Below are 22,215 nucleotides of genomic sequence, written 5' to 3'. Positions count from 1 at the left end.
TGTGTTTATATATTCAAGTTTAAAAATTTTATTTCATTCACAATATTTAAAATAAAGACAATTTCAATAAAAACTACTTTTTTGTGATTTAAGTAATAATTAATATGGAAAAATTTTAAAACTAAATGGAGTCTTTTTCGGTCTTATAAATAGAGCTCTATTTGCTCTTTTGGTCTCTAAAGAAGGTTTTTTTCTAAAGTAAAGTTAATTTAATGAACTATTTTCAATATACATTTATGGTGATAAGAGTCTATATGATATATTTTTGGATTCAAAAGTTAAGTTTCAGTGTGCTGTCAGGGACCTGACGACCCTACACATGAAGAACAGACACCGTAACCACAAGACCATGGTCTCGCTGTGACACTACTAATATTTCAAGATAATAATTATAAAAAAGTTTCAGTTAGTGTCGAACACTTTCTATTGAACAACTATGATAATTTCACAACGCACAAATGAGATCTGAGTAGCACATATTTTTAGCTATTTTAATGCTAATGTTATTGTTAAGAAAATAGACTATGGTAAACAAAGATTAAGCTCAAGCAGGAAGAATAAACTTTTAATATTTTTCAATCAATAAAATTTTAAACATTAAAGAAAGCTTATTATTTTGTAACAAAACAAAAATATAAAATGTTCCTGTTTGTACTAAATTTAAATGAAAATACAAAGTTTTTACACTTCTAAGTGATGCTGAAAGTGAATATTCCTTGAGGATCTCTATAGTGATGTTATTGGCGTTTCAACTAGAAAATGTTCGAATAGCAATGTGTTTTCGTTTAGTAAGAATGTAAGACATGGAAAGACCTCTGTACCGCACAGATGATAACCATTACTACAGTTCATAAAACTATAGGAAGTTTCAAACGAAACTTTGTTTCCTACATATTTAAAAAAGCAAAATGTTGCTTTAGTGTTTCACATTATTTTTTTGTTCTTAAGTTATTGCTATTTCATACACGATATATAGAATTTGAATGTTTTTGTAACTATGGCTTATTCTTTTTGTCGCCCAATTTTTAAAATTTTTCAACTATATCAGGCCGTAAATAAAAGGTTTTTGAAACATTCATATCTTGAGAAAAATTGGGTTCGTACGTTTATAAATATCAATACTGCTGTTCATCACACAAGCGATATTTGATTTCAAACAATGGATTTTTTTCAATGGTACTGACTTTGTGACCACACATTTAATCAGAGGGATACTAAACCCGCATTAAATTTATGTTAGTTTACAAATTTTCGGGAATGGAATGTTTCGGGAACGAAACCCTAAGCTCGCACTTGAAACATAGCTAACCTTTAAATAACCTTTTTTTCTTATAGTCTTCTCGTAATTTTTTTTAGGGAACGGAAGCCTAAACTTGCACTTGAAATACAAGGAAAAACACACACCATTAAATTAATTTTCAAGCAAAACAAAAGAAATCAAAATTTATTAATCCGTTTAGCAGTTACGATGCCACAAACAGACAGACAAGCACACATAGCGATTAAACTTAGAACAGCTCTCTAATTGGTTCGAGGATTTGGTTGAACCTTAAAGAATAAGAATATCCATGCATTATTGTTTAAAAAAAAAATTTGAAAAATAAAAATGTGTAGCGTTTTTATATTTTTTACCAGAAGCAATACTTTTCGGAAATATCATATTATCATATTTAAGTGTTGTGATTAATTTGTTATTTTTTAATCAAATTTAATGACTTATTTAAAAAGTGATATTTTAAATGAGTGTAGACAACTTTTATTACATCTTTAAATCATCGAACTTATTTTTAAGGTTAGACAGTTTATATTTTTCCGGTATAATAAAAATTATGCATAAAATGTGTTTAGTTTAGATATATTATTACACATAAATACAAATCAGTTATATTCTAAATGCTTAAATGAAGGGAGCTAAATTTGTTTACTTCTTTATTCAATTCATGTTTCGATTTGTCATATTCATATAGCCACGGAAAACGCGAAGAAACTAGGTGTGTATTGATACTAGGATTTAAATTTTGAGGAGCAAGGCTAAGAACGGAGAGACACACACTGCCTTACCGTTTTCATTTTTGGCAAGGAAATTTTGTGATGGTGAGTCTCCCTCAACTCATGAAGTTATTCTTGTGTACACATTGTACGTAAATTTTTGCGTCCGAATTATTAAAGAAATTGAAAACATTCTACTTATCAAAATAACGAGCTTAAAGCTCGTTTCGCTTGGGAGAAGTAAATTATGCAATGGCTGGAAGTAAATTAGAAAAGGACTTCATTAATTCAATAAACCAAGTATTTGCCTTCTTAAAAATTAAAGTACCGCAAGAAAATAGCATTTACCTGTTACTGTAGATACAGAAACCTGAGTATTTTGAAAAACTAATTTTCATTTTTGTTCATCATCGAAATCGGTTAGCGTTATACTGTGTTATTCGTCCATTTGTCGCGTACATACTTTATGCAAATTTAAGGTTCATATGGTTTTCTCATGGATGCCATTGTGAGAACTAGACCACATTGAAATGGAATTACTCGGGAAGCACCAGCTTTCAAAAAAAAAAAACGAACCATCACAATCGGTTCACCCAGTCGAAAGTTTCGAGGTAACAAATATAAAAAAATATAAAAATACAGTCGAATTGAGAACTTCCTTCTTTTTTGTTTGAAGTCGGTTAAAAATCTCGAAGTAATGGTGTATTAGTTTCTTTTTATGTTAATTATTAATTTCGGTATTGAATACCTACAATTGAATATTTCCGCTGAAGTTGATGATTATAATCCCAACTTCGTAGCTTCAAAATAATTATTTGAAATTTTTAATAAAACTGTGTATGAATGAGACTCTCGGAATGATTCCCTAGAATTTTAATACCCTGAGAATAATAATCAAAATTTAAATTAGATTTAATTCAAATTAAAAAATAATCAGCTTCTAACTAATTATTTACAATGTTGGTAGACCAATTGACATAATTACTTTAATATCTAATATAACATCAGACATTCATTAATTTTCGATAATTTCGTTGTTACATTGTCATGACGACCTAGGAGATTAACAACCAAATGAATGATTAAGTACATTAATAATATTATTATTAATACAAAGAAAATCGGTCATTCAATTCCAAGGAGAAGTAAATGTCAAAACATGTATTAAACTAAACACAATACCTGACAATAATACAAATTAATTAATTAGTAATGTTAATTCAATGTATAACTATCTCCATTGATTTGTATAGTAATGAATATATAGGGTGAATCAGAAGGATTAGAATCAAACTTTAAAATGTTATAAAAAAACGATAGGCAATAATGGGAACGATCAACAGAAGTAATAGTAAATCTAACTATACTTTAGGCCAGTCCCCCTATCTGACAAAAAATGAGTTTACGATTTTTGAGGTACACACTTTGTCACGAAGGCTAGCTAGTTATAAGAAAGTTTTGCAATTGACAAATTATTTATGTATTAATTTTACTGAGCTATTTTACTGAACCATAAATGTCAAACAATCTAAGGCCATCTTTTGTGATACAGTTTTCTGATGTACTGTGCAATGGAAATATTTTAGCGGTGTACAAAACTCCCTGCGAGTGTTAAGGAGGATAAGTGAGATCAAGAGAGGTAGCTAGGCTATTAAGAGGTGATTTTTACTTTTAAGTCCAATGAAGCGAGTAGGTATCATGCTAGTCGTCAATAAAACTGTCAATACACGAAGTGGTTACTATAATATTCTGTAAAGTTGTAAGTATTATTATTATATTCACTTAAAGTTTCAATTTAATAATTTATATGATAATTAAATAAATAAACAAATGTTACACTTATATGATATGTATGTATGATATTAGTCACTGGGTATTAATATTGATAAAAAGATTTGTTTCATTTCATTTGAATGAGTGTAGTTGTTTTATTAAAGTTATATTTGTGTATCATCAAATCTATAAACGTAAGTGTTTTTAATGTTTATATTTAGTGTATAAATAGATATATGTATATGTTACGTATAATGTATATAATAAGATATTCTATAGCAGGGCTTCTTAAACTATGGGTCGCGACCCCATTTGGGGTCGCGTAGCAAAATTCTGGGGTCGCGAGAGGTAAAAATACAATTTAACAGAAAATGTTTTTTAACTTGTAAAATTATTGTTATAAAGATAAAATAAGAATTATCGTAGATAAATATATCATAAAATCTTCTAGTTCGGAAAGATTGTTTGTACCTGCATTTCTACTAAGAGTATTATAATAACTTGAATAACATTTACTATGAATTATGAAATGTTATTGGAATTAATAAAAAATGTAAATTTATTTTTCTCAATCTCTAAAATCCGAAATAATCCCGAGAAATAATTATCAAAAAAATTTCTAGGTATTAATGCTGAAGAAACAGCTTTTACACATATTAAATCCCAATATCGTTCAGCGATAAAAAATGTTGAAGAGGTCTTACATCCAGCAGTTTCAAACATTCCACCAAGATTTGATTTGTTATGCAATAAAAAACAGGCACATCCATCTCATTAAATTTTTAACTTATATTTTAATTTAATACTTACCACGCAACTACTTGAATATATTCGAGAGAATTAAGACGGTCAGAATCCACTTTTATTTTTGAAACTATAATAAATACAATTTTATAATTTTTTGTGCAATTTTTAATTTTAGATTTTTGTATGTTTCAAAACAAATTCTAAACTTATATATTTTCTTATGTATATTGTTACCTAATAAATAAATCATCAAAAAATATTTATTTATTTTTCTTTTATATTTGTATGGGGTCGTCAAGAAACTCGCAATCATTAATGGGGTCGTGGATTACAAAAGTTTAAGAAGCCCTGTTCTATAGCAATCGTATTCTATAATCATGCAAGCAATTTATAAAATAGTGCCAAACGCAGATTCCGCAATGCTTTTAATAATACGACTGGTAGTACATTTTTTTTTACATTTAATTGTAGAGGATCTCAGTTTAAATATCCAAATTGAAAATATTATGTTGAGCCCCCAAGAAATATGAGAATGAAAAACATCGAAATAATCTGGGTTTGTCTTTACTGTTGCTTAGCAATTATGCCATTTCATTTGATAATCATAATGGCACCACTTTTTCTATATATACGGCAAGGTATACCCACATAAATATCAGTTAAAATTATAACTCTCGTTTTTGTTTCGTCCTAAATTAATTTGGTATTATGAATTCCTATGGTTCTATAAAGCTTAACAAGTCAACGTCTTTTGAATGAAGCATCCCGGGGAAAATTTCCAGAGTATTGTTGCTGGGTTTCAAGTTCTTGAGTATATAATTCACTACACTTTTTATATGTTGGCTTCCTTTTACTGTTTTGACTACTCCCTCTACTCCTTATTTAAATTTAAAATTAAAATGAAACTAAACAACTTAGATTCATACTGGATCATAGGGTAGCAACTAAAGACATATTTAAGGCTTGGTTCATCAGACTTGATTGAGGCCTAGGCAAGGACTTCTTGATTGCTTGTGTAGCCTAGGTCCTGCCACCTTAACATTTTCTGCTTGAAATTATGTAATTTACCGGTAACATAATATATACGTATATGTTACTATACAAAGTACGTATGAGTATAAAGAGTATTAAGGGGTGTACAAATATAATTTAATCAAAATGAAATTGTCATTTCATAGTTTATATAGCATCACTAACAAGCCAATAAATAGTAAGCAATTGAATTGAAAACTAACCACCCGACATCCCCTTATTTACAAATTGTCGTCCCTTCAAAACAACGTCACTACTATATACTATGCTATAATATTGTATTTCACAATCGATTCCATACATTATTATATGATACACTGCACATTTAGATACTAATATTGTACTGTTTAATATACATATTCTAGTCGTTTCCATTAAAATATTTTTTTGGGAAAATATAACATGAAAAATGTTGTGCTTTGAAACAGTTGTTTAAGCATTTCAAAAGCTGAGATCGTTTTAGTATATTTCAAAGTTGATTACACAAAACTGCAAGTTGCTTTTCTTACTCAATTGTGATAAACAGATTAATATAATATGATGCAAAGATTTTGTTGAAAACTAATGACGAAATAAATTTTACTCTATTTTCATTCTTTTATGAAAAACGTACGTTTTATGTAAAAAGTGCGATTTTTTATTTTCAAAGATAAAAACCGTGACAAAGAAATAAAAATTCTATTAATTTTTATCTTTCCTTTTGCATAATTCATAAAGGTTAAGTAACTAAAAAATTGAAGGTACAACCGTGCCCCCGAGGGCACCGAGTTTTTCGTTATTCATGGTTCATTTGAAATTTTTTTGTTTGCCATATATGTTACAGTAAAGTCATTGGCAAAGAATTTCATTAAACAATTTGAAATGGGCACATATAAACCGGTCAAAATGGAAGCAGATATTGTATCTGAAATCGATAATTTTCAATATTGCCTCATACAAAGAGGCATAAAAAGAGCAGTGCACAACTTGATTCTAAAATAGTTCTTAATCTTAAATTTCAGCATTCTAAGCGTTTAGGCTTTAGATGGTGGAGCTTGGTCCGGGAATTCATCTAAATGTAGGAATGATTTATCCTTTTTACTAAGAATAGTTTTAATACTGAACTTTTTATCCCAGTGCTATATGTTTCCTTTTTATGATTTTTCTCGTTTCTAGCCTTGTCAGTTTATCCGCCTCAAAGCCTTACTTGAAATCAGTGACACTGGTAACACATCATGGCCAAATTTTTTATCCAAACCTTTTGGTTCATGATTATATTAATAAATATTCATTTTATTTTGAAATAAATTTAGTTTTATTTACTAAATTGTATATTAAAAGCTATTTTACATATTATTTGTTGTTTGTAGGAGAGTTGTAGAGGAGGTTGTATATTAGAGTGAATGGTGTATCATACATATTTGTGAATGCAATAGATATATTATTATTTCTGTATAAAGACCCAATGCATTTTTAGCCATCGTTCTAGCTATTGATATCATTTTAACGTTTAAAATAATATAAATGGTTTGTTATTGTGTGCAATTTAAATTACTATTCAATTGTCAATATTTGAATTTACACAGTTTACACATAACTTATAGTTTTTATTAGGTTAGGTTACGTTCGATTGCAGTGGCTGTCCGGGAGGAATATTCCTAGGCGAAAAGATCCATTATGATATATTATGACTGCTACTGCTTATACCATTTTCCATTGACCAAAAACAAAAAAAAGCAAACAAAAAAAAACAATAGAATCGATTTGACGGCAATGTCTCTTCTAGATGTTTCCCTGAGGAATTTTAAATTCGTTTTCGGTATAGCAACTAATTGTCCTACACTAATCATGCTCGACTTCTACACTCAAGCGCTCAGCATACCAGTGGTTGGTCTTCCAGCCAGTACCCTGTAGTAGCCTTATATTGCGTACAGAACCCTTTGGAGGAGGAGCAATATTTTGGCTTTATTCTTTTAAAACAGTAATTGAAATTTCAAAATTAAGGAAGTTTAAAATTTTCAATTCTTATTAAGCTTATAGACTCAATGTTATAAAAATTATAACTTCAGTCGATGTAAGTGTTTGTTTGGGGAAACAGTTAAATACAATGGTGTTAAATACAAAGTACGAAGTTCCTTGTAGAAGTTCCTAATAATCTGGTAATGACTTTAGGACTCGAGTAAGTACCAAATAAATTTTCACATTTAGGCAATTTTTCATTCATCAATTAATCATTTATAATCAATCTAATTTCTGTCTACACTATTGAATTTTGTCATGTAGTGACACAGGCTCTTCAAATTTCCTATTTTCTTCTTGTTTGAAACTAAGGTAAAATTCAGCCATTTCAATTTTAAATTTCAAATCTTTTAATTTTTAATCGCGGCAAAAATGAAGTCGATATCAAGATGAATCATTTGAGTTTCTTATGTTGTGTTACGTCTATATATTACAATGTAACTTCCAAGCATACCACACAATTCAAGAAGAGTTTTATGAAAGATGCTTTATTTTGAGGGAAAATATAATTAGTTATGTGATGGTATCCTTAACTTAGTTGTTAACCATGTATTTCAATTTTAAAATGATTTTTTCCTTTGATTTTTTCATTTTGCAGAAACTTTTTATGTATTAGATACAAACTACAGTAAATTTCTTTTCGTAACATAGCATCGTATAAAGTTTCATTCGGTCCAAAATAAGGTCAAAAAGAATAATAGGCCTTTAAAAATGTATTGTGATGGTATAAGAGCGGTTTTTAAAACAAAACAATTTTTAAAAAACTAGGCTCATCAACCAATTCGTGTCATAATACCTATATTTGCACCAAAGTTATACCTAATACAAATTTACATTGTAAAACATAAAATATGAGCAAAAAAAAAGTAAGTGTAACAAAAATTAAGAATGAAAATAAAAATATGGTAATCATATTGTGTAATATATTTGTTTAGCCCCCTGTGTCCCTGGATTAGGTACTATCACATAAGGGGGTAACTTTGTATATGATACTGTACAATATAAGCAACGAAATATTATTATAATAACAGACTCAAGTTATATTTTTTTTCATATATTATAACTAACAACATCCAAACCTTTGGGAGCCGTAAGCACTACTTACGATACATTACATAAAAAAGGACAACTGTGACGTCATTTAATATGATTATTAACATGCATACTAGAAAAATAATGCAAATTTATATGTTTAAAATGTTTTCCATACGACAAAGAATACAGCGTGATTTGCTATGTCTAGACATTCATGAGGTAGAGAATCCACTTAATTACTTTCATTTCGTTATTTCGTTGAAGAAATAAATTGTTGCTGCAGCGATGGAAATTAGACCACTCTTGAACACTTACGCCATGAAGAGATATAAGTAATAGTACTGAGCTTTCACGGAAAGATTTATTGTTTCTAAAGAATTTTACAGAGATTCAAAAGTATTCGACACGAATTTTCGAAAAAAGCTTAAATCAAGTTTTTGTTTTTAGATCTTGGATTTATTTTGTATTCCAGAACGTGCAGATATGAAACCTTACTTGTTTCTCTAATCATCAGTTTTTATAACTGTGAAAGTTTAGTTTTCCAGTTTCTAATAATGCTGAAGAAAACCTTTGTTTTTAATTTTCCCACTGCTTATGTGTGAAATGGTCTACATATCACATCTAGCATACAAAATGAAACTTTAAAAGTTAAGAAGCATATGCATTTTTATATATACAGGTCAAGTGAAAAATGTTAGTTTCAAAGCCATACATCTCATACCGGCATCGAAGTTTTCTGATTCAATTAAAACCTCACTCTGATTCATAAATAACAAACATTAGATGACGACTTTAAATTTGAAAGTTGTTTTTTTTTATAAATTCAATTTTAACATTTTTTTGTGAACCGAATAGTTTAGACAGTATTTGATAGCAAAAATCTAGCTCTTTGTGTGTTTGTTCATTTAATTTGAACAAAAAAACACGCCACTTTTATTGGATTTATTGGGAATTTTCTTTCACCTACCTAGATATCGCAGAAACAATTATACAAAATAACAATTTTGATACGAAAAAACAATTTTGAGTGATACTTGTCCGTTCGTTTTTAGTAAAATTTTTCGGTTTGTGGGAAAATGTTCCGAACAAAAAATGATACTTTTTTCATCAATAACAAGTTTCTAATTTAAAGTATTCATCTATCGATGGCGAGTTATGGAGTAGATTTAGCTTTTTGTTGAGCTTGAAAACCTAGGTTAAGTTAAATGCCTGCGTGAGATGTGCCCCTACACACCCAGCATTTTTATCGATAAAACTTATTTTTCTAGTCTCAAGCATATGTCAAGTTGAAAAAGCACTCTGTATATGTATTTTTTGAATCAATCAAAATTATATGTCCATCTGTAAGATACTGTTTCATTTTTAGTATTTGTATCAGTCTCTAAATACATTTATAAAGCTACGAGCAGGGTACGAAAGTTTGTATCAAATTTTCAACTTTGATATCTAGCTTAATTTTGTAAATATTAAAGACTGAATAATTCAATCAAAATTTTCAATCTTCAATCATTCGAATTTTAAGCCAGATATCGATAAATTTTACTTTGCATATAATCTCGTCAAGTTATATCTTTTACAATCAAAATTGAAAATGTAGTTTAAAAATGCAAATTTCATTCTTGACTGATTGCACAGCCTATATTCAGTCGGTCGACACGATTTTTAATTTAGTTATTAAGGCGTAAACTTTAAACAAAATTTTATTTTTAATTTTCTACATTCAAAATTAGGTGTGAAAATGGATGAAGAAATATAACATCTTTCAGCTGCTTTTTAGAATTAGACCAATATTAGACATTCTTACTTTTTTCAAGCCAATTATTTAGTCAAATAATCGGATGTCCCTCCTCAAATTTAGAGTATTCATTTAAACTTGCTTAAACTACATATAGCAAAAAATCAAGCTTTTTACTGAAAGTTGCTATCCTGCTTGTACTTCATTAAAGAATATGTGTAACCGCACTGCATAAAACATCCTGTACCAACTGTGTACTTACTTTTTATTAGTTATAAAGTTTAATTGATTTCATAAAGACATTTGTTTTATATTCCTTTAACAATTTTTTTTTTTCGTTAGTATTTATTTTTTATTATATTTCACATAATATTGTGTAGTTTGTATATTATTTTTCCCAAGTTTTAATACTTTTAGAAAGTATAGGTATCTACATATACTTATGCTATATAGTGTCGTTTATGGGTCCTGTGTACACTTAACGAAATGTTTATTTAATTAGTTATTTTAACTTTATTATTTATATAAATGACGTATTTTTTAATATAACTATAAAAAAAATTTACGTTCTAATTTAAAACTCGTAAAACTCGAAGTATGTGTACGTGAAATTTTGTCTTAAATTGAGACTTTTCACAAAATTTTTTTTTCCATTTCGTATCATTTTAAGAGTGATTCGCACTCACTGTTTGAGTCTCAGGCTACTAACAAAAGTTTTCTGAACCTATCACGAAAAAATTAACCAATTGTTTCATTGGTTGTACATATTTTACTCATAGCTGAAATCACGGTGGCTTCTCAATCTTTATGTGGCAGATTTCGTGTTTTTACGCGTTTAACGCGTTAGAGGGTACACTGCCCTTAATAATCGTTTAACATCTAGGCAGGGATAATGATCTTTAGAGCATATTTTAATGGTAGTAGCTTGAGGTCATTTGGATTATGTTATATTTTTAATAGTTAGTGGGTAAGAAATAAGATTTCATTTTAGCAACTTTTTTAGTTTACCTTTAGTGGGCTCCAAAAAATCAGTCACATCTGTAAAGCTTACAACCATACCAACAAGGATGAGATAATAAACTACCCAAAAAAATTTATATAATGACTTAATGTAAATCCACTTCCGTTAAATAAAGTTAAAAATACCCAGAAAGAGATGATACAATTTATTATAAGTTTAAATTAAAGTCAAAGATGAAATTGAATTGTTACACTATAGAGATATTCTTAGGTATAAAATTGGCGACAAGCTGTCTGCCTTAATTGTTGCCCTAAATTCAATATATCTATTAACAACACAAAAACTTCACAACAACAACAAAAAGTTTTTATAAAGAAGTTTGCCAAAAATATATAAATGAAAAATAGGTTTATTTTATTCAATTTTTTGGTATACAACACCATATCACTTGAAATAGATTTGGAATATAAGTCCTTATGCGTCACTAAACACAGTGGGATGTCCTTTTTATTAATAAAAATAAAACTACAACAAGGTGGTCTTTGTAATAAATTTATTTCATTTTTAATTCATAAAATAAGATATTTTCATTTATTTCAGTTTTTTTTCTTCATCTTCTCTGCTTCGTAATACAATTACTACTTCCCATCTTGATTTATTTTGTAAACAATTTATTTGAAAAGAACTTCAAAATTTTTCAAATATAATAATTTTGTATAATAATATTATATAAATAGATTTTTAAGTAATGATTATTATTTTGGGTTTTATAAATGGCAAATAATTTATTGCCATTAAAAAAAATTTTTTGATTTATCGTGTAGATAAAGTTGGTTTATTTAACGAATATTCTTTTATGCAATTCAAATTAAATTACAATTTTTCAAAATATAAAATATCTTCAATTACAAAAGAATTTTTATTTGAATACTTTGGACTCTTGAATAGACTTAGTACTTAGTACTTGGGTAACGGAATGTTTAATGCCATTTGAACCTTGGAATTTTGAAACTTTTGGACTCTTGAATAGACATTAGTACTTAGTACTTGGGTAACGGAATGTTTATTGCCTTTTCACTATTGGAATTTTGAAATTTTTAGAGAAAAGCTACAATTATTTGAATATGTTTAAATGAATTCTGAAAATTTGATGGATTTACACCGATTATTTAAATAAATAAAAGGCTGGAGATATTGATAACTTTAGATTAATAATAGGCTGGATATATTGATAATTTAAGATTTGACCAAAGAAAATGAAAAAAAAAACCTATCAATTTCAAATATAAAATTATTTAAAAACATTTTTTTTTCCCATTTTGACGAATAATAAGTTTTTGGATGAAATAAAACGAAATGTAATAATACAATTTATCGATATCTAGCTTAGCAGCGAAGAAACATCGAAGGTTAATCGGCCTGTTACAAACAATTACAAGCTGCAAGATATTTCCAAGTCGATGATTTATGGATTAAGCCACAAAAGTATATTTTAATGTCAATATATTTGATAAAAAAATTACAAAATAATGTTATTTGATTTGTCAAGCTACGTAGTAAATTATGAATTTTGTAAAGGCTATGGAAGTGTTGCAGAAGAAATCCATGTAATAAATTTGTTTGAATCTTATATATAATACTATAAAAATATCGATTTTCGATTTATACAAATATTATAATATTGTTTGTTTGCATGTATATTTTGTAGTATTTCCCAAATAAAATTCATATACCGCGCACTTTATATCAATATCAAAAGTTCGTATATGACCATTGTAGTTAAAAACACAGTATAAAAATACATTAAAAAAAAAAAAAAAAAAAAAAGTTCGTATAAAATGCATACTTTCGTCTAGCGCTGCTTTCGTGTAATGATCAAAGTATATTGGCAAGGTAGACGTTAGATACTGACGTTAATCGAAATTACGAAAAGGCAGCTTTAGTGAATAACATTAATTTCGGTATAAAAAAATCTGCTTTAATAATTTTTGGTGCCTTTAAATATCATTAGGCAAGACAAATTCAAAAAGTCTTGATAGATGCGTATAAACAATATTACCTATATCTATATGGGGTTAATTCGTACCAGCCGATTTTCTCAGAAATGTTTTTCTAATACAAAATTCATGCTTAAACTAAATGATAAATCGTTAATCTAGGACTAAAATTTAGGTTTTTTTTTTCACGAATAAATGAAAAAAATAAGGATTTCAATAAATCAGATATATCTGATATAATATATTGATATTTTTATCTAGCTATATGGAATACCATACTCAAATCAATTGATTCACACAAATGTTAAAAATAGTAAATCAGAATATGGATAAACTGGATGTCGAAAGTAAAAGAGTATGTACAATTATGGCAGCTCTCCTCTATAACTCTATAGTTATTTTTCTGAATGCGAACTACTTAAGTACCCGAATTTCGATCAGGGTAATTAAATTTATTTGTTTAATTGTAAAAATTATCATATTTAAATGACTTGAATAATAATTTTTTTAAATGGTTCGAATCGTTACTAACGCGGTGATATCCAACGGCAAAAATATCTTGACATTGTTACTCCATTTTGCTCAAAGGGCATGGAAAATTATGTCAATAATTAGTCTCAAAACGTTTTAAAACCAGTAATTTCCATGGACATACAGTAGTAAACGTGGAAAGTCGCTATCCAGTATCAGACGTAATCCGCCCCCTGCCTAACTTCAGAATAATAAGAACAAAAATCATCAAAATCTAGCTGTCATATAAGTTCTTAACCCTAGTATTTTCATAAACAGAATAGTTTTTTCAATTTTTATACATTTTATTTGGTATAAAGTAGTTCCGACTACTTATTTTATATAAATATATATTTGATATTGGCAATACTATTACTTTCATTCGGTTGTTGTCTTCGAACATACAGTGAAACGTTATATAAACATGTACATACATTCAAACATAATATATAATATAAAATATCAAACATGATGTGCAAATTAATGTCATCTATGTCAAATTCTCAATTTTATCATGTGTGTTCATTTTTAAGTGTACAAAATATTATAATTTTCCTATATCATAAATAATATACTTTCTAAATCAACTCTTTCTATACTCCGAATGATATTTATTATTCACATAAAATTCCGATCGGCATGAAAGTCATTGGTTCTGTACAATACTTGCTGCGCAGAGACAAGAGGTCATTTAAAATTTATCTGCTAAATACTATAAAACAAGCGGATACCCGCCCGCTTTGCTGGGAAATATTCCCAATTTTGTTCACAATTTTATGGATTTAAATTTTTTGGCGAGGAAATTTTTTGAAAATGAAGTTTTTCTCATGATACTCGCTGACATTGAAACTTTCTATAGGTTCAGTCACTAAATTACCCTGATTGTTATACTTTTTGGACCAAAACTACCCCATCCACCGAGTTTCATCAAATTACAAAAACAAAACAAGAATTATTATTTTAAAAATATAAACAAATTACAAAATTAATCATGCGTTTCAAATTTCATATCAAACACCATTCTATGAGTAATCAGAAGCTGCTAAAGATCAGAATCACTTTATTAATAGTTAATTGTACAGCTTTGATTATTATAACAAAAGTGTCGTTTTTCAATAGGAGATTTTTTAGCTTCCGGTGTTATATCTATAGCTATATTATATTATTATAGCTATGAAAGCATAAGATTTTACCCTAACAAATATTACTTATTCTACATATAATACATATCGCCTAACGCGTCTATAGAATTTTTCACTTCAACAGTTTCAGAAAATAAAATACTAGATAGTGACCAAATAAACTAAATAAACGAAAATCCCAAAATGTTTAAATAAATAATAAATATTTGAAATGAGAATTTATCCATTGAAAAATGAAAATACTCAATTACAAGGATATTTAGTATATGATCCCTCATTGCAAGGTGATTGTAGTCTTACAAGAAAAGGGCGGTCCGTATGTCTGGCGACACATTGCCACTATGTCCGTAGATGATATGACATCATTGTCGTCGGGGTGCTATAGCTACCACTGTTGTGACGACGCCTCATCACAATATACACCACCACTGCCACCACCACCTCCACCATATCTATTTTATCTATTTAGTTTACGTTAACATTTACTTCATACCATTCTACGTTTGATGATACTCCAAACTTATGTGCCACCACCATATCCATCAAAGTAGAAACTATACGACAAACATAATATACTCTCTACTCAGTAAACATACTACTAAGACGAATTGGACAATTTATTGTTATATCAGAGATTCAATGACATCACATCCTTCTATGTAGAAACTGGAGAACTCAAATGTCAGCCACGAAAAAAAGCTACGGTTAATGGCAGTCTTACAAGCGCGATTGAATTGCGCATGTTAATTTAGGAAAATGAACTAAAATTTCGCCTAGCGCATAGATATTCAAAAAGCTCACCCAGTTTTTATGTAGACAGGTTTGGAATAATATAATTCGCTAAGATCAAATGAAATATTTTTCGTCTTTAAATTTGTATATACTCTAATAAACACAATATATTTTTAATAACTGTTATAACTAGGTAGATGTTATAACTTCGTATAGCGGTCCCCTAGAGGTACGAATATATTCCATATATTCCAAGGAAAAGTCTGGTATCTATCAAAAAGCCGTAAACTCGGTTTTTAAGGTTACAACAAGTTAATTACCTGCATGTTCAAAACATGTATGATATGCGTCTTTTAAAGTGCTAAGTCGTAAACTTGTTACCTTAAGACTATCTAAATAGCCCCGTATTGTAGTTAAGTTTTAAATGGTCAACTTTTCAAGCTATGGTCCAAAAACTACTATTGTGATTCTGGCCATTTGGAATACATAAGATCGTTTTCAACTTAGACGACTTATTACGAACATATCAAGAGTACATTTCTTAACTACTTACACAAAAAGTATACAATGTTTTATCGAAAAAACTACAAGAAACATGTATAAAATGTACTGCTACATACATACACTTGGATATATCTCTTTGCCTAGTTTCGTTTCGCTTGTTTCCTGCTTTCTTTGTTCAAAACACGAACTAAGATACACTACTTCGTCTTTATTACAACGTGTTTATTAGATGTCGTTGTACAAAACCGTATATGAGTTTTTATTATTTTTTTGTACTTTCTTTTCATGTTAACCAGAATTGTATAGAAAATTTTATAAAAGTATTTTAGAATATAAACTGAAATGATGTAAAAATTTTAAGCTGCAAAAAGTATGCTTTAAAAAAACATATTATATACTGCCACAAACATTCTATCTCTGCGATGGTTACATATTTCGTCTCTTTGGAACCGTTGGACAAGTATCTATGGCATGATGATTTTCGATAAAAGAGCAGAAAAGTGATAAAGTAAAACAAAAATTTACCTGTAGCGTATAAAAAAAATGTATGTAACTGATTTTTTAATTGTCATTCGGTTACGCTCCGATGATCGTCTTTTTGACCGATTTTTCCTTTTCAATAATTACTTTATTCGACGTTGTGGCAATTAATTGGTTCGAAATATATTATATCCCAAACCATCTGGTCTATAATTTGCATAGTTACTTTTTTTGCACACACCTAATGTTGATAAAACAATATAAATAATATGAAGCATTACAAGAGGTACAATTTTCTTGTTTTGCACCCTTCTTTCCCTATGAAACGTCTAAGAATAAAAAAACTTAATATTGTATTTTCATTCCACCTGAAAATAAGTTACGTGTATTCGCTTTTTTTTTTTAAATAATATATATTTCCTAAAATTTCGAAAACGAAATGGAAAATTAAAAAAACGTTAAGACGCGTATCAGCTATTTTCAGGAGGAATGAAAGTGCAGTATTACGTTTTTTTACACGTAGATGTCTTCGAGGTGAAGCTGACCCTTGTTTTAATTTAAATGGTACTACATATTTTTTCTAATAGATTCTTGCAATGCTATTTCTGCAATGCTTTATTTTATTTATAGTTATTTCTTTTATTCAATACCAGAAATCAGAATAAATTCAGTAATAGGAAAATCCCTGATTTTATTGAGTCTCGATTATGGAGACTCTACTTTATTTTCATGTCCCCTAAAAATGAGTCGATACGTGTTTTTGCGTTTTATAATTTTTTAATTTTGTTTCCAAATAGAAGGGTGGAATCATTTAAAAAAAACACTCTGTATATTAGCTATCTAATGAAGATGAATTGTTTTCATCCCGAAAATTAAAATGAGAGCTTTTATTATGGACATGTCCGCGATAGAATAATGCTCGTGGATATCGTAAATAATTTTCCTGCTCTCTTTATATTACGTTAATAATTACCATTTCATCATTTAAAGTATTCAATAATTTTTTCCCAATGTTTATTTATTTAGTTGTAACTATCTCGCGAGAAATATCGATTTAATATTTGTGTAATATTTATATAATAATTGGTTCATGCAAATATTCTAATTATTATGGGTGTCTAAACATATCTATTACTTTTGATGTAATACAGCCAGTAGTTTTTAATAAATAGAAATTCTTTTTTGTGGTTGTTAATTTGTTAAAGTTGAGCCTATGGTGCTTATTTGGTGTTGAGTCTAACGAATAGTGAAATCATTTTCTTGAGCTTTTCGCACTTTCTTAATGTGAAAGAATAAGATAATCTACTGATTAATAATAATAATGGGATTTAACCTCCGTTTCTAAGACATAAACGACTATACCAGGGGCAACCCACATAATTTTTTTTGAATATTTATTTATTTAAATTACATCTGAATAAATAAAATTGAATGTTTATGGTGTGGGTGGCATCGGTTATTTCGTTCTTATCCAGGTGACGACAGTGTGATCAATTTACCGTCCCATGAAATATAATTGATTACACTGCCGCTGCCTCTATTCGAACCCACAACCTCCTAGTCTCAGTAGTCAAACGGTTAAAGGCGATTCCGCCTTTACTCGCTCGGTCACTTAGCTGGTTAATTTACTGAATCAGAAAGTTATTGTTATGACCTCTAAAGGCAAAATGCAACACGGTTTCTTATAATATGTAACCATGTTATATTTTCTGCATTCAACTTACTACGAACATGCTACATAGCTACTCACTGGTTTAACGTCATCCACTAATGTTTCTGCTGAGATGAAATACGGCTTTTTATTATTATAATATAGAGATGGTGACTTTGTTGTGATATGTTTGTGGGCCCCCCGTTGTGTTTTAGTACTGCTGACTACGCATACCTTATAATACATACACATTTAATATAAAACGTATATATTTTATTTTATTGTAAAAATTATCATTGTTTTCATCTACATAATTTTTTTTTTTTTTTTTTGCTCCCATAACAAATATTTTGAATGTAACAAGCAGATATGCGTAGAAACAAACATTTTAATACGACGAGACTAAGTCCGACTTAAATTGAGTCACTTCAAAATGAAAAAATTACCTAAACGACTTTATTGCTCCCAAAATCGATCTCAATCTTTGCGTTTAATTAAGTTGTCTTCTAAACTTGAGAGAAAAATAAATAGTAAATCCCTATCAAATAATTTATCTATGTCATTGAAAAAAACCATATCAGTGATTCCAGCAGAAATTAAATTTGGACAAGCCAAGACCGCGTTAAAGATTATAATTCCCTAATTTTTCAGGTGTAACCTTAAGAAGAACGTCAAGGATGTGTAAGAAATCTTGCAGATAAAAATTTAGAAGTGTTAATTGGTACCAGTTGTTTTCTCTACCTACTTTATGAAATTTTGATAATCTTAATGCCTTAGAATCCCTATTTTTAGTAAATTTGACTAAAAATTTTATCTCTTGGAATGATCCCGAATGAATATGTCTCCCGAAAATGAATATCTGCGTAAAATATTTTGGCGTAATATTTTTTTTTTCCCAAACTGTTTCTGTTAAAATTTATCATATTAAACATTTTCAAATTACTGTGTATTTAAAATCTTGTTAGAATAAGTTTTTTGGCTTTTTCCGATTTGCCCGTAAGAGGTATAAAGCAATTCTTTGACTTTTTTTTGCAAGAAGTAAAACATTTATGTATGGAGTATGGATCTGTTCTGGACGCAAAATATTTTAAATTACCCCTCAGCGTAAAGTTGAAAAACATATCGACTCTCTGACACTTTTAAATTTTCCGATACGTTACAAAGCGGCGTGACCGTAATACTTCAAAAATTTTAATATTCGGGCTAAAAACACGTTACTTTGTAGAGTGTCGACTGTGTCTGAGAGTCGATTATGCCCTTTTCGCAATGAGAAAAAAAGAAAATATTTACCAATTTAAGGGTGTGGATACAATTTAAAATTTGTTGTGCTCAGAACTTCACCCCGAAGTCTTAAACAATTGAATGCGCATATACAGCAGAGATAAGCGTTTTAGATATAGGCAAATAAAGCGATAGTCATATTATTCTGTTAAACAGAATAATTGTTTTGCACAAGAGAGCTGTCTTAAACGAACGCGGATCAAGCTGCTTTTATCGTTAAATAAGTGGCTGTATTATTCGATTCATAATATCCCAAAAGATCAAATTTTGGGATTCCGCTTCATGTATTGTATTTTTTTCATTGAATTCGATTGTGTTTTCTTTTGGTGACCTTCTTACCTTCTTCTTCGATAAGATTCCAATGATCACCTGGATCAAAAAACAAAATCACAATATCGCTCTTGCGAGTGTTCTAAGTCTACGTTGCCAAATCTGAGAGCAACGTCACGCATATATTTGTGATTGGTTGCACTAGGTATCTTTACATCTGTAAGTAGTTTTGAGTTAATTTATACAAATTTCCCGTAGACTCCAAAAAAAATCATTCTACAGAAAATTTAGCCATAAACAAAACAAAATATGAAAATCTTGATAAAAGCTTGAGAATTCAAAAGACCATTCATCCATAATTATTTCCAGAATTTACCAAAACGAAACTTTTGACTTTTCTGACATTAATAAGTTAAAAAAACAGTGAGTTTTGATTTTTCAATAGCATCATCATACAGTGAATATATGGAAAAAAAAGGATAGAATGGGAATTGTTTGTAACATCTACCACTGTTTATGACAGTTGCGCTTGTAGTTTTCTGTTGTCGTTTGTTTGTGGATGTTCAGTTGATGTTTATACTATGTTGTTGTTATTTTTTTTCAGGAGGGACGACGATATGAATTGTTTGTTGGTTGTTTCAGTATAAAAATGTGTATATGTATATATTGTTGTATATTATACTATATTATTTGGTTTTATACTTCAGAAAAGAAGAGCTTCAACTACAACAAACTGAACAGCTGTTATTTTGGTTTATAATAGAAATTGTTCTTTTGTTATTTTTTATAATATTAATGGTAGCACAAAACATTATTTTTTTTTATAATATTTTAAATGGTGAATATAAAATAATGTCAATGATTATTATAAATATGAATTTCCTTGATAATTTATTATTTAAAATTATGTTTATTAGATCAAACGTATAAAAAACATCATTTTAACAAATTGCATTTTTCATTTGTTTTATATCGTGAGTATAGAATGGAGTCATGCAACCCAGTGGTTGTAAATGATCCCGGCTAACTTTATGTGAATTGGGTGCCCGTCAAATTTTACTTATATTGCGAGATTTTGTAGAACTTTTCATCTCATCAAGTTTCTTAGATATTAGCGTTGAAACGTATATATCGTGTTTTGATATACGCGTTTTGAGCATTTTCTTAGTCAGGAAAGCAAGTAACGAATTGAGCTAATTTTATCGAGACCCAATTCCCATGATATTAGTGTTGGTTTCTTCTACTTTTGTTTGAAGTTGGAACTCACTGAAGGTACTTAAAATATTAGAATCTAAAAAAACAATACTAAAATATCTCAGATTTATCGGCTTCATTAAAATGTTCAACATTGTTCCAAAAAAAAAAAAAAAAATCGTAAAATGATTGAATAGGTTATTCGACTTGAAGCGTGTTATTATATAGGAAATAGATTCAATTTTTTGAATCAACGTAATTTTATCATCACCAAAGTTCTACTTTATTGTACCAGAAGCTTTCAATTTTTCCACGACTGATATCCTATATCATGCCCTTCTTCAAGGTTTAAAGTTGTAATTAAACACAAAAAACGTCATTTTTTAAAATATTTTGAATTATCTTCACTTTTTATTTGATATACACTTAGTTGACGTTAATCTATCGTAGTATCATGTCAGTTTATTAGTTTTGCCCTCGTGCCCTTGTGGGTCATGCTACTTTAATGGAAATTGTTATACCATTTAGAAAGCTCTATTATTACGTTTGCAGTTCTTAGTATTGCATTTTCTAGTTCACTTAGAACAAATCTTGGTAATTTTTTAGTTAAACAGACAAAAATTTTATCACTAATATAAGAACCGCTTAAATCTCCACAAAAATACCAATATGAATGTCCCGGTAATGTATACTCACTGTCAGAAAATATGCCACAGTTAAAACATTCTAAGCGTACTCATCATATGTTATGTTATAATAGTAACACTTAGAATGTTTTAAAACGAGCATTTTTTCTGACATTGAGATACTTAATTTCGTAAACTACGATATACACCAATATACGTCAGGAAGAGTCATATTTTGCTGTGTATGTTTCAGTTTTTCACGAAAAGAAGGATAAAACGACGTTATATAAAAATAAAACCTAGCTAGATCGACTTTCCGTACCAAAAAACCCCTGCATACTAAATTTTCATGAAAATCGTTAGAGCCATTTCCAAGATTGTTGATATATATACAAGAATTGCTCGTTTAAATATATACGGTTGGCTGATAAGTCCCCGGTCTGACACATAGATGGCGTCGCTAGTATTAAATGCATATTATTTTTATATAGTACCAACCTTCAAATGATTCGTGTCAAAATTTGACGTCTGTAAGTCAATTAGTTTGTGAGATAGAGC

This window comes from Chrysoperla carnea, chromosome 3 (assembly GCF_905475395.1).
Source record: "Chrysoperla carnea chromosome 3, inChrCarn1.1, whole genome shotgun sequence".
Taxonomy (NCBI): Eukaryota; Metazoa; Arthropoda; class Insecta; order Neuroptera; family Chrysopidae; genus Chrysoperla; species Chrysoperla carnea.
The sequence above is the reverse complement of the archived record's forward strand: the minus strand, read 5'-3'. Positions refer to the sequence as shown.